Source organism: Limanda limanda, chromosome 14 (assembly GCF_963576545.1).
Source record: "Limanda limanda chromosome 14, fLimLim1.1, whole genome shotgun sequence".
NCBI classification, from domain to species: Eukaryota; Metazoa; Chordata; class Actinopteri; order Pleuronectiformes; family Pleuronectidae; genus Limanda; species Limanda limanda.
In genome coordinates this window covers 21,824,495-21,839,026 of record NC_083649.1, presented here as the reverse complement: position 1 = coordinate 21,839,026, position 14,532 = coordinate 21,824,495, and the positions used below count along the sequence as shown (strand labels likewise).

The 14,532-nt window shown below is 40.5% G+C and overlaps 1 pseudogene; it reads right to left on the bottom strand.

Annotated features, from left to right (window-relative positions):
- The window catches only part of LOC133019012 (vacuole membrane protein 1-like), a 60,081-nt pseudogene that overhangs the window by 6,906 nt on the left and 38,643 nt on the right, over positions 1 to 14,532 (bottom strand).

Genomic DNA, 14,532 nt, shown 5'->3' with positions numbered 1-14,532 from the left:
GTTATTTTAGAGTCAAAGACATTCTTTGATAAGTGCTTTAAACAATCAAGGCACTCATTTCCCTATAAGACAAGCAATTGTGACGCATCCCCACATTTTTCTGAGAATTAAAAAGGTGGCGCAGTCTGGATTTGCACCTTTTACAGTGTAAATAACAGATTAAATCTACAAAACAGCAACTTCCTTTTCAGATTTGCAACTTTGAAAATAATACCAGGTACCGTATTGCTCCGTATTTGGTCTGATCACGAAGAATGGAAATCTACCAGTGATCATTCCAGCCTTGAGTATGAAAATATGATCTTGTCACCAAACTTTCCCTCTTCGATACAACTGCAATAACCAGAGTTTAAAAGTAAACCTTGAAAGAGAGTTAACCTGTGCAAGGAATTAACTAAATCAATAGTTATAAATGAGGAGATAAGCTCTCACAAAACAAGGCGATGAAGAGGGAAAACCCCAGGTCTCTTAGCTTCCTGTTGCCTGATTTTCGCTCTGAAGGGTTTATTTTGTGGATGACACGTCAGCGTCTAATTTTTCAGTCTAAAACTATGATTTCCTGAGCTGTTCTCGTCCTGTGTTTCGGCGTCACGTGGTCGTTTGGTGAAAACTAAATTCCATAGGCCATGAGTCAGAGGCGACCTTTGAACTGTCTGTTCTGACACCTCAAAGGGCACGTGATCATATATTCGTACACACTCATAAAACTCACAATTTATGTTTTTTTTATGATAATGAATTTGAAAGCCACTAACACGCACACACACACACACACACACACACACACACACACACAGGCCCGGACGGATGATAAAGAACAAGGCCTCACATGACAGACAAATCCTGGCCAGGTCCAACTGGTTACGACATCATCACAACAACTAGCTTAAGCAATCGCTAGTGTTACCCAATGCTCCGCAGGGCCACAGTTCACACCTAACACAACAGCAGAGACACTGCAAGACGCACACACACACTGTGGCTTGGCAGAGCTCTGACCTGAGGTACTCTGACCTCTGCGCCGTCTCGAAACACTGATGATCTGACTCGTTTTGTGTTATCAGCTGAAGGTCTGATCATATATTAGTGCTCCATTTAGATTTTATTAAGTGTTGGAATAATGAAATAATGGAATAATCGGAGGAGGAGTTTGTTTCACTTTAGCGTCAGGACAATTTTGATTAATGTGCACACGTTGTAAGGTAATCTCTGTGTGTGTGAGCGCGTGTCGGTTCCTCCTCCGGTACAACTGGGCTTTTTCCAAGTGACTTCATCACTAAAACATGGAGCCCACTCCTCGATGGAGATCCCCCTGCCCAGGGTGTTTATCAAATCCCGACTGCAGAGCCAGCACAACACACACATGCACACACACGCACACACACAGACACACACAGACTATCCTCTCAGGTGCCTGCAGTGCTGCCAGGAAATCAGGGGCACCAATTATAGCAGTCTATTACTCCTCTCACTTCCCAGACAGGCACATAAAACAGCCCCCCAACCCCTGCGACCCCCGCCAGGGTTCAGGTCGGCGTGTCCACACAGACCCTCCTGGCGTGGGTGTGAAGGTGTTCAGAGTCGCGAGGTCACTGGGTGACCAGGCCTGGAACCTTCCAACGGTGAGAAAGATTTGTACAATGAGTCATATGTAAGTGGAGACACATCCAGACGAGTCACACTGCCGCTCGTAGAGTGGCAGCGACAGGCAGGCTAGAAATAGAGGAGGAGGTAGAGGAGGAGAAGAAGAAGAAGAGGAGGTGTAGAGCATCGCAGGTTACGCAGAGTCTCCAACCATCCTGTGATGTCATGTTTGAAGATCAATGGTGACATTGTTTCTGTGGAAGAACGTCTGGCCCTCTCTTCAAATTAACACCTAATTACTTGGTGATAACCACACCTATTGTACTTCTATTTTAATTTACACTTTATTACCCCAAACGGGACACTTTGCAGCCGTTAGACAACTGGAACATAAAAGATTAATTAAATGAACCCATGAGGACATGTTGAATAAAAGTGAAGGGCAGAACCAGACCACAGGAACATTGTCACTGGCTGGAAAAGTAATGGCACATGGAATAAATGAGTACTTGATGCTGTTTGAGGCTTGACTGTCCCATAAACACAATGTATGTCACTAATTTAACACAGCAGGGTGGCAAGTGAGCACAGATGAGATGTGTAGAACTTTCCAGTATACAATATATACTGTGGGACTGTATAGAGTCTATGTGTTTCACATGCAGAGCAACATGCTGCTCAGACGACCGCAAAGGTTACTACGTACCTCTCAAAAGCCACAAGGTGCATTCTGCACATCCTCTGCTTCACAAAAACATGCTCTAATCTGGCTGCTGTGTAAAGAGGAACACAGCATAAAGACAGACAGCAAGGTCAATTAAACCTGCTTTTTGCAATGAGGTTTGTACATGACAGAAGTAAAATAAATAGAAGCATTGTGTGATTATAAGTGATTATAATTGATTGTTTGTACATATAGGCTTGCATACGTGTTTACATATTGCAGAGGTTTGTGGTTAGAAGCCAGCGAGGGCAGAAAAGTGAAAGTTCCTGGTGTCTGCACGACAGTTACATACTACCGCATGTCTCACTGCACTGGAGCAGCACTGAACTAATGTGGTAAAAGTGCTATGTATGTGCATTAGGTATGTCATGTGATTGTGATTAAAGATCCCATAGCAGTCTCATAATAAACTGTGTCCACAGTGTTGAATCTTTGAAATTTGACAGAAAAGATTTATGGCGTCTAGGAGGAAACAAATAAAACAAAGCTTCCTCATGATTAATATTCACGTTGCTTTTTGTCATCAGGATAAGACCAGACACAGATTATTCTAAAGCTGCACAACACTGAGGATATTTACAGTCGGAATTATCTCACGTCCTTACTGTCTCTCCCTCTTGGTGAGTTGTTGCTGTTGTGAACGGAGCTGATGCTGGACAAAGAATCTGTTTGGACGGAGGTGTGAGGGGCAGGGCGGGGAGGCCGAGGGGTCCAGATGGCTGCCCGGCTGGCCTGTGAGTCAGGGCCTGTCTGGGATGACTCCTCTCACAGAACTCAGATACAGACAGACACATACACTCAACAACTGCAGCCCACATTACGACGTTCATGGGATTTACTAAACAATACACTTCAGTGGATGATGCTGATTAAGAGCTCAAGGTCACGTCGTGTTCCCCTGATAAATGAGCTGCTCGAAAAATGAATCAATGGCTTAACTGTTTCCAAAAACAACACGCAAGTCAGTTGCCATCCTGATGAATAAATACATTAGTAATTTCATAGTCTTGGCCTGAGTGTGTGTAGGAGTGACTTGATGAGCAAGCAGAGTGTGTGGTGAGGCAGAGTGTGACACTGAAGACCAATACAATGAATCACTGATGAATAAAGTCCTGGAACACACACTGTGCCTGAGAGGAACATATGACACCCAACCTAGAACACACCTGTCCCTCTCTTTGTGTCTAACACACACACACTTACTCATCAAAGCTAGAGTTACATTCAGATCTTGGTGCATCTCTTCACTGAGGGTATTTTTGTGTTATTGACCACAAAACTAGGCCCACAGTGCACAATCTGAACAACAAGTCTTGAGTGACTGAACATTACTCTAAATGGCCGTGGTAAGACCCTTGGGCTCAGAGTCAAACCTCTCTCTGACTGTTACTGCCTCGGTATTTCTGTCAGAGCTCGGAGGCCAAGGTAATCAGAATGAAAGTGGGCGAAATGAGAAAATAGACACCCCACAGAGTCTTACATTAAATTTAACGACGCTGTATAAAACGAGAGTGGGCTGCGACCTGCCGCACCATCCCTCGCCCCTACCAGGGGTGTCGTAATTGACAATTGGAATTGACTTCCCAGGGCCCCAATGAGGGTAGGGTTAGGGTTAGAAACCATTGAAAAATCACGGATTAAAAATGTTATTTTGTCTGCAATTTTTAAATCTACGTAATTATTGTTACGGATATATTAAAATGTACTTGCTATTTTGGTTGAGAGGCTGAACTTTGCAAAAAAACAAAAAAATTCCTTAAGGTCTGACAAAACATGCAAAATGGTTTATTCCACACATACGCACCTGAGCTGCTCTAAACGCAGCTAATCGCCCCGTACGACTGCTGATGCTGGAGAACCTGTAGTGAGTTAGGGTGAGTCAACATCAGCGTACTGATAAAAGGAAAGAAAGGAAAGTAAACTGATGGAAATCTGCTTTTGATGAATGTCTTTCAGAAGGAAAAGTGAGCACAACCGGTTTAGGCTAATATCAGCAGCTGTTTAGATTTAAGGCACTTAGCCAGGAATCCAGCTCAGGGTATATTCCCGTTCTATACCAGAAATGAATCAGCATCATAGCTACAGTGTAAAATGAGATATCTATCAACGTACTCGCAAAGCTTAAAACCATGAACACACCCTTGTATGTGAGTCAGGGTGACCTGATGGAGCCATGGATAGTTATTACAAAAAAATGGGCTTTGCAAAAGTAGTTTAACCTTGGAGTGACATTTTGCTAGTAAGCTTGCAGAACAGGTTTGATATCAACAGATTCATTGAAATCTCAACATTCACATGAACCCACTGGCTTCATGTTGGCTTAAAACTGAGACCGCAACTGTCTTCAACAGTCAGACATGTTAATGCCAGATGATCCACCTTTACTTTCAGAGGGTTAGTAATAACCCAAGAAACCAAAATCAAAACCAGAGTCTAATTAAAATATAGCCTATGGTTTTATTTGTTCCCCACATTAAATTATGTTAGTAACAGGCAATCCAATAAATTCCAATTTAACTTTTGGCCTATTCAAAACGAATTTTAATATGTATTAGGGAAATATATTACAGAAATTTATTGAGGAACCATAATTATGGAAAATTTTATTTTCTTGTCCTGTCTTTAAGTTTAAAAGTGAATCTGGCTTCTGTTTATTTACTTAATATTGATGAATATATCTTTTGTGTTTAATTATTAACATCTAAGTTAATATTATTTGGTTTGAATATATCGACATTTGATTGATGAAGCTGAGTTGATGGTTTGTGTTTGTGTTTATCTGGCGTCTTTTGCATTGAGGGAAGTAAGCCAACCGGGATATCTCTCTAATTAATTGATATCAGTACAGATAAAATGACTGAGTGATTATTCTGCTGTCTGGCACCCAACTTAGATTTGATATTAGGGAGACACCAACACTACACTACACTTGTTTATGTGTTAAATTAACTGGATCTCTCTGATCTGATTTTATTATATATAGAAAAACCAGATTAGATCTTTAAAGGGTGATGTAGAAATATAATCAAGGTCATTGTGAAAAAGGATATGCCTGTATCCATAACCTACTCACACTGATAATGATGGTTTAATCCAATATCTGTATGTTACTTAGATAGAAAGCCGATCAGGATATTTTTAGAGAATATATTTTAGAGTTCATTTATAGTACAATATTGATCAGCATCATAGCAACATCTTTTAACATTATATTTAAATATTACCTAGCAAGCTTAACATCATGGACCATGTTAATAGTAATGTATCTGAGGATATAAGAAAAGGTGAACAAGTATAGTGGATATTAAAGATACTATCTTATCATCATTTGCAGCAGTTTCAGGAGTTTTTATTATAGTTGTATGGCTTATTGAGGGGTCTGTCATTGTGGCAGATAGTGGATGGATCACAGTTATTCTGATGTAGTGTTGACGATGTTCTGTTCAGCAGGACACATAAAGCAAAGCAAATTTAATCAATGTAAAAATATCATACAGCCCAGACGTTTCTGCTACATCCCTTCCCCTGCTGTTGTGAATGTGTCAGAACTGGAGAAACTCCTGCTGTGTTGTTTATGTTTTATGACCAAGAAACGCTTATGACTGATAATTGGCGCTAGAACTGGTAAATACCTGTGAGTAACACAGTTATTTCATCCGGGTGGATGCTGATAGTGGGTTTCTTGTCTGGTGTGCAAGGGGCTTAAGTGAGGCGTCAGCCTGTATGTGGGCCTGAGGAAGGGAGGGCAGGGTCCACAAGGGCTGATCAATACCATCTTTGTCAGTGTTCGTCTCAGGGGAGCAGAACACCTGGTTACCACTAGGAGTGGTTAACAGGAAGCTCACATAATACAAAGAGGATTGTTTATATATAGTACATATGTAGTACCAGGGACCAAGGTAAAGAACACGAGTGACATTTTTGACTTTTCATCACCTTTACACTCTTCAACAAAAAGCAATCTGCTGAGGTGCAATAAATCACCATAACTAATATAACTTCAGCCAATGACCTCAAGCACTTCATTCCATTTGTATTTTGTTTTGTTCATATCGATTGAGAAGATTCTTTGTCCAAAATTGGTGCAAGCTACTTAATACAGATGAATATGGTGAAAGAGAAAAAAAACCTTCCTTGTGAGGCGACAACTGTCACAGTTTCAAATTTAGCGTGAAACCCACAGAGTTTCTATATGAGGGTGTGTGTGTGTGGGGGTGGGGGTCGGGTCTTTTCAAGGTAACATTTAGTGGAAATGAGCAGTAACAGATTTTCTCCAGTAGCTGCAGTTCTTTGGTAATTGTACAGAAATAACTGAACTACTGTGGAAAACCTCTCACATCTCTCACATCTCCACCAACCCAGGTTCAATTGAGTCACTTTAGAATGAATGTCTACATGAATCGTTGGTCACGTCTAAGCAACTAGAAAATAGGAACATTAAGAAATGGATCAAATGCATTCAAATGATATTAGATGAATCAAAAATCAAGTCAGGTTTTTGGAAGGATTTGTAACATGGAAGTTGCTGTAGCTGTCTCTAACACACACACACACACACACACACACACAGGTTGAGGTAACCTGACAGTCGCATTAGTACAGTAAAATGTTGATTCTGATTCCTGTGATCTCATCCATCCCCCCGGCTGCTCTGCCCTGACCTGAGACTTTGCCCCGGCCTCCCTCTGAGCAGAGCCGCCTGCTGTGATCCTCTAATGGCAACACCCTTGTGTGGCAGGAACGGCCATCTGCAAGCCCATTGTGCCGGAGTCCGATGGAAATGTGTGCATTCTCATGGAGATGTGTGAGGTTACCCCCAAGGCCCCGGCACACCGGTTTCTACCGGATTACCTTCTAATCTCGACTCTTACTCTCTGCATCTCAATCGCTCTCTCCACGTGAGCCTGACAGTGATAATCCCTCTCTTGACACATGAGTCTGACGGATTTGCTCAGTACAAGATATGGAGAGTAGCTGACTCAATCAAGATGATGGATTATTGAGACCAGTCGTTTAAAATACCATTGTAAAGGTGATGGAACTGTAATAGTGTCTCTCTCTTCTCACTTCCCCTCTTTTCCTCATAAACTGCCTCACACTTTGACCTCTCCCAGATCTCTTCAGAAACTAAACCAAGGATACACTAATACGGTTTAGTTCTGAAACCCATCATCTTTGCTGCATTTGCGTCTGGTGGTCTGCATTTTTCAAGCCCCTAAAAAATGAAGACTTTTGCAACCCTACGCTGATCTTGTATAGTAGCTCTAGGTTTGCATATTAGTACAGACAGGCAAAAAAACTTTTGCAAGCAATGACAAAGACGAATGGACCTTATTAGTCAATTTCAAGCGTTGCTAATATTTATACCTCTTTTACACCAAACTTAGTAGGGATGTGCAGGTATTTTAAACGCTGGTAAATCACAAAAAAATGGTGATTGACTCCTTTCCCTCTGACAGTAGAGAACCCCCCCCCCCCCCCCCATTCATTGTAAATAAATACATTCTTCAAAACAGTATAATATAACAACATAACCTGCTTTCAGTTTGCATTGAGCATGACCAGTGAATGGGAATAGTCATGTGATATGCATTTTCAGCCGTGTTAGTATAGACAGAGATTATTTCTGATACAAAACTAAAATGCTCCTCTGGTTGTAGCTAGTTTTGGTTGTGATACGATTTTTATAAATTAAAATGTATTAGTATGTACGCAGCCTCAGTATTTGACTTACCACTATGGAGCCAGAACAGTCTCAAAAGTAATCAATGCACATAGAAATGAATACATGCGCAAAAAAGTTCCACAAATGTATTTGGGGATTTATATATATATTTGACTCAAAACACAAATACATTTTCAATGCTAATACAAATATGTTTCATTCCATATATAAGTGTGTGCATCGGAAATATGTTTATGAATCTTATGTTTTACATGTGAATTTTTTTAACTTATATATGGAATGAAACATATTTGTGTGTGCATTGAAAATGTATTTGTGTTTTGAGTCACATATATATATATAAATCCCCAAATACATTTGTGGATCTTTTTTGCGCATGTATTCATTTCTGTGTGCATTTATTACTTTTGAATCTGTTCTGGCTCTATATACCACCGTCACCAATGATGAGTTAGAAACACACTGGGATCCTGCAGAATAACCAGCACTGCAACGCCAACAGGCCCTCATCCCTACAGCTCTTCTCATAATAACGGAAGATGACTTTCTTCCTGTTAACATATTATCACATAGAAATGGTTGCGGAAAAAGCATGAATCAAGAGTTAACAATTCAGCCTAAACACAGTGACTAACCACAGATCAAAGGAGGAGACAAAAACAGGAAAACGTGCCATTCCATCACTGCATGCACTTGTTGATTTTGAGCTGTAATCACCTAACTGGCTTAAACCCCCCCCCCCCCCCCCCCCCAGTTGAGATAAGACAAAGGGGGACAGGGAGATTTGGTACAGATGAATCTGATGCCCTATCATTTTGTAGAACACAGCAGCAGTGGCTTCACCATTCTCTGGTGTGCTTGTAGGGGTATTGACCTAACCTACACATTAAATCCAAGGAAAATCAAGATAATAATTTTAAGCTTTCTCTCAGGGTGTTCAGCGAGAGGCCCAATGAAAAAAGCTTTATTGACATATTTGTGTGATTTCATGATAAATGTATTTTTAACTTAATCTAAAAACTTGAAAACAAGTTTAAAAAGATGGTAAGTCTTTAATAAGAGGGGGTAAAGTGTAAAATAAAAAAATGTAGGTTTCAAAAATCTGAATTAAACCTCCTGACAAATGACTTCAGATCTTGATCAAAGCCTTGCTCAGTGTGAGTTAGAAAAATTTGACTATGGTGAAACACGCATGGTTTATCTTGAAGAGGAGGCATCTGTATATTAGTCATTAGGACGTAGGAAACCTAACAAGTCTGATCAGATACACAGCTCCAGCTTCTCCGACAGTTCTTGTTATCAGCCCAAAAGGCATCTGAAGAGGGTTTTATTGGGACTTTGTCAGCTCCAAGCAAAACTATCTTTATTATTGTTCTACTAGCGCTGACAGAGGGTTACAGGTTTAATCTTACAATGTTTTGCATGCCGAGAAAACAAGATTGAAACTCATCTGCAGGAGAGACTGTAGAAGAATCTGTCTCCACAATACACATGAGGAACTACCACATAAATTTCGCAATGTCAGACACTTTGTTATTGTCCCAAACACACAGTAAATTCAGAAAACAGTTGAAAAAGGAAGAACTCTTCATTTGATTAAACAACTGTCAGGACAGAACTTATTTTCCACTGAACCTTTTTTTTGTTGCAGCTCTAAAACGGAATATCAGAAACTCATAAATGTATAATGGAAATTTGAAGTCACTTAAGTGCAAGATGTTCTAAAATGGTCCTTTGCATCTTGTCTACATTTTATTTCCAGCTAATAAAAAACTCTGGGGTTGGTCTATTTTCTTAACAGAGGTGATGAAAATGGCTGTTGACAGTTATAGAGCCGTGTGACATTTAAACCTCAGACCCAAACATCTCCCGTGAAACTGGAATTCAGTAACACACTGTTTTCCATTTGTCATTCATAGAAATAATCCTATAAAAGGCCCTGTTTGGAATTAAGATCATTACAAAATGTAACTGAGTCAGACACAGTGACTATATCATGATGCACAGCTCTGATTGCCACATAAATTCTGTGTTGCAAAACTAAAAAAATTCTTTACAAGGAATTTGTGGACACTCCTTTTTGTCTTGAATGAGAACATCATCCCGTGTCAGGATTGCAGGACTATAAACCAAGTTCAAGTTTATCAAATGATACAGCAGTGCTGTGCTGAAATTTGTACTTGATGGTCACACTAAAGCATCAAGACTGTGTTAAAATATATGTCTGAGGTCATCTATAAGCTACATAAATAGATATTAAAACAGGTCAAATGACTTGTGTTAATTTTGCCACAAACAGCATCTTGAAAAGGACAGTTTTTGTGGGTTTACAGATTTAATAAGTTAAAATATGACGAAATAATTACAAACTTGAATAAAGAAAACAAGTAAATAACATAAATGCAAATAAAAAAAACACCCTCCAGATATTTGATAATTCGAACTTTAGAATAATTTGAAATTTTGTAATCCTTATTACAAACAGGTTCTGCAATTTGTCACTGATTTCTGTTGCCGTGTGTGTGTGTTTGTGAGTGCCAAGCAGCTCACTTGGTCAAAAAGCAGGAAATGAATTGTGCACTATTGTATTATGTCATACAAGACTGAAATCCCCACGGCCAAAGTCCAACAGGAACTTCAGCCACACACACAAACACTAACACACTAGACGAACACAGTAGCAAACAAAAACAAACATCAAAATATTTAAATATTTCAAGATCGATGGAAGACAGCAAGGATATTATGAAAGGATGAGACTGAACAATCATTACTTTAAAATCTTTCAGAAAACAGACAAATTCCCATAAATAAGAAATTCACTGAAAATGTTTTCCATTCAATCCAATCAAATAAATATAATTTTAAATTAGTAGACCAGATTTCAGAACAATTCCAAGAAAGGCCAGTTGCTAAATGCTTCACTGAAAATTTCAGATTTATTTAAAATATGAGTTTGGCGGGAACATGTTCGAAAAGTACAGCGGCTCAAAGGGTTAAAAAAAAACAAGAGATGTGGAGATTTATCTTTTAGAAAAAGAGCATAAAAAGAAACTGTGTGGGTGTGTGTGTGTGTGGGTGTGTATGAGTGCGCAGACAATGGAACTGTGCATGTACACAGCGGAGGGGACAACTGCAGGTGCCTGCGGTCTGTCTGTGCCTGAAGGGGTTAAAACCGAAAGGCTGTCACCCATTCATAAGGTGATGTGTGAGTGAGAGTGAGAGTAAGCGAGGCGCAGAAAATGGTAGGTGAAGGCGGAAAGGCCTCAGTGAGGAAGGAAGCTGACGGTTGAGAAGTTGTGACGAGGGAAACTTCCTTTAGAGAAAAAGCGGGTAGTTAGTCAGACTGAAAGCTGTCAATAACCAATGATCTGCTGCTCTGAGTCTGCAGCTCATTGAACTGTGACTGCAAGAGACCCCGGACAGGTCTTACACAAACACACACACACACACACACACACACACACACACACACACACACACACACACACACACACACACACACACACACACACACACACACACACACACACACACACACACACACACACACACACACACACACACACACACACACACACACACACACACACACACACAATATATATATATATATATATGTGAACACACACACAATGTATGTCGATAATATATATATAATATATACACACACTCACACACATTTACAATGGTTTGTATTTATATACAAACCATTCATACACAGTATATGAACACACACACAAAATGTATGTGTATATATATGCATGTATAGAGACACACACACACACACACACACACACCTGTCTTTGTGAGGGCACTCATTGGCACAATGCATCCCTAGCCCCCCACCTTAACCTTAACCATCACAACTTAATGCTGTAAAGTGTTCCTCACACACACGATCGATGTGTATACATATACGAACACACACACACGATATACAACAATCTAGTTTGTATCAGTAAAAGAGGATTATATGCTGTTTATAAAAAATCATATGCAGAATACGTTTGGCTCAAAAATAATTTTAGAAATGAGACAAATGCCGTAACGGACAACCTGGCAAGTAAGAGAGCTGATGCAATCTCATCGCCTGATTTCACCAAGTGTGTGTGAGAGAGAGACCAAGTTTGCACGAGTGTGAATGTCAATCTGTGTCTGTGTGTGTGTGTCTGTGTGTGTGTGTGTTTGTGTGTGTGGGTGTCAAAAATGGCACTCCCACTTGCAGGTGTGTTGAGGGCAGTTTCCAGCTGCAGCCCCTGGCATCTCTACAAGGACACCCATCATAGCACCCATCAGTACCTACACCCAACACCAAGGCTCTTTCAACTTTTATTACATCCAGCCTTATTTTGAAAAGCCCAGCGGCTGTGTGTGTGTAGGAGTCATTTTTACATTTTTCTGGAAATGGATTTGTGTTGTTTTTTTTTACATTTTTTAAAAACCAATCTCTCAGTCCTACAACTTCATGGAGTTGGTACAGAATATTCAACACAGCACATAAGGTTAACTGACACCGTTTCCAGATGGGCCTCCGAAAACACTGATATCTTCTTGTGAAATCTCTTCCAACCAGAAACTCAAACTGGATTTCTCTTGCCAAGACGTTTCAGCTTAGTAAGCACTAGCACGTCTACCTGAGAGACATTATTTTGTCAGAAAGATAAAATGTCTCATCTAGACAACTAGATGCAGCCCTATGGGATCAGGTATGAAGGTAATAACCATCTATGACTGTGCTTCATCACAGATAAAGCAGAGAGGAGGTTTCTGTGATAGACAAGAGTTCATCCTGTCCTGTGAAGCAGCCAGAACATGTTCACACCCATAGTCATCCAGTGGAAAAATCCCTGCTATTAATCATTATGTAAACTATAACAGCGGAGTGAGGAGCCAAAATGGAGAACATGGGACAAAACCTTTGTTTAAAGATATACACAAAGTATTTAAAACAGCACAAAGAAACAAGACCTCTTCCAAAAAGTACTTCAAAGCCACCTCTCATTATGTGACCTTCATCAGTGTCAAGAGGAAGAGGAGGCAGATTTCACACAAACGAATAGAAATACCCCGTATGCCGACACACCACCCCTCAATCATACGATTCTACACCACCTATTTCATGTGGGATCACTGCACATCCCACAGGGTACTTTTCGGATAGCAAACACACACACATACACACAAGTATACACACAAACACACACACGTTGAGTCTTACTCACCCGATGAGGGAGACCATCTGCTCCACTATGTGTTTGCTAAAGGTGATGATCACAAACAGTTACTGTATGACAAAGACACACAAAGAGCGAGACAGTTACTGAACCTTGAGGTCAAAGCAGTGCATGCATCATAATTGATCAGTAATTCCCTAGAACCCCACACCCCCACCAGCTCTCTCTCACACACGCATACACACTGACGCATACACACTCACCAACACACACACACACACACACACACACACACACACACACACACACACACACACACACACACACACACACACACACACACACACACACACACACACACACACACACACACACACACACACACACACACACACACACACACACACACTCTGCCATTATTCCCAAAACCCATGCCACGCACCAACCAAGGCTGACCCTCCTTTTGTCATGGAGGGCAAGAAATGAGAGGCCTGGGCTTAATGACACATGACCAACCCAGTACACTAGGTCAGCATATCACTGTGTGTGTGTAAAGTAACTGATGATAGAGAAGTGGGGGAATAAAAAGAGATGTGTCATTTTTTCACAGGGGGTCTGGATGCTGGCTCCTGTCTGGTCTGATTCCTGCTTAGTCACTGCGCCAGAAGGGACAGACAGGCGACTGGCAGCCATTCTGGCTCACGTCAGCCCTGTGTCCTCCTGCGGGGGAGCGGGAACACGTGCCCACTAACTGACCAGCTTTTTTCAAGGTCCTTTAGTTGCCCTATGAGTTGATATAGGTTACTGTATTCTTGTAAACAAACATGCGTTTTGGCAACTAAAAATGTGGCTTGATCCAGTAACATCTAGGTCGACTTCAACATGCCATTAGAAAGGCTTAACCCAACAGAGCTTTTGGCGGGTCCATCATTACAAACTCATGTTGTGCAGAAAAGTATTGTTCAAACCCACAGAACCTTATTTTAAATTCTAGTCCAGATCCCAAGGTTTTCAAAGACACTAAATATATACTACCCAATTACAGGGAAAGTGTATCAAATGATACACAAGACATCATCTTGAATTTTTCAATTTATGTAATGATGGAGCCATAAAAATGTCAACCTAGATTTGAATATTTCACTCATTATGAATGTGTAGCTCCTATTAGGCACTGGGATCACCTACAGAGTATATTGTATATTATGTGGAACTGTCTTAACGAACCTTGGCTCATATTATATTGATCTGACATCATTTCATTGTAACCAACAACAATCCATATTTTCAAGCAGGCTTTTCCGAGGTCTAACTGCTACATATCAAATCAATTTAAAAACAAGTCTGATAACAACTTGACT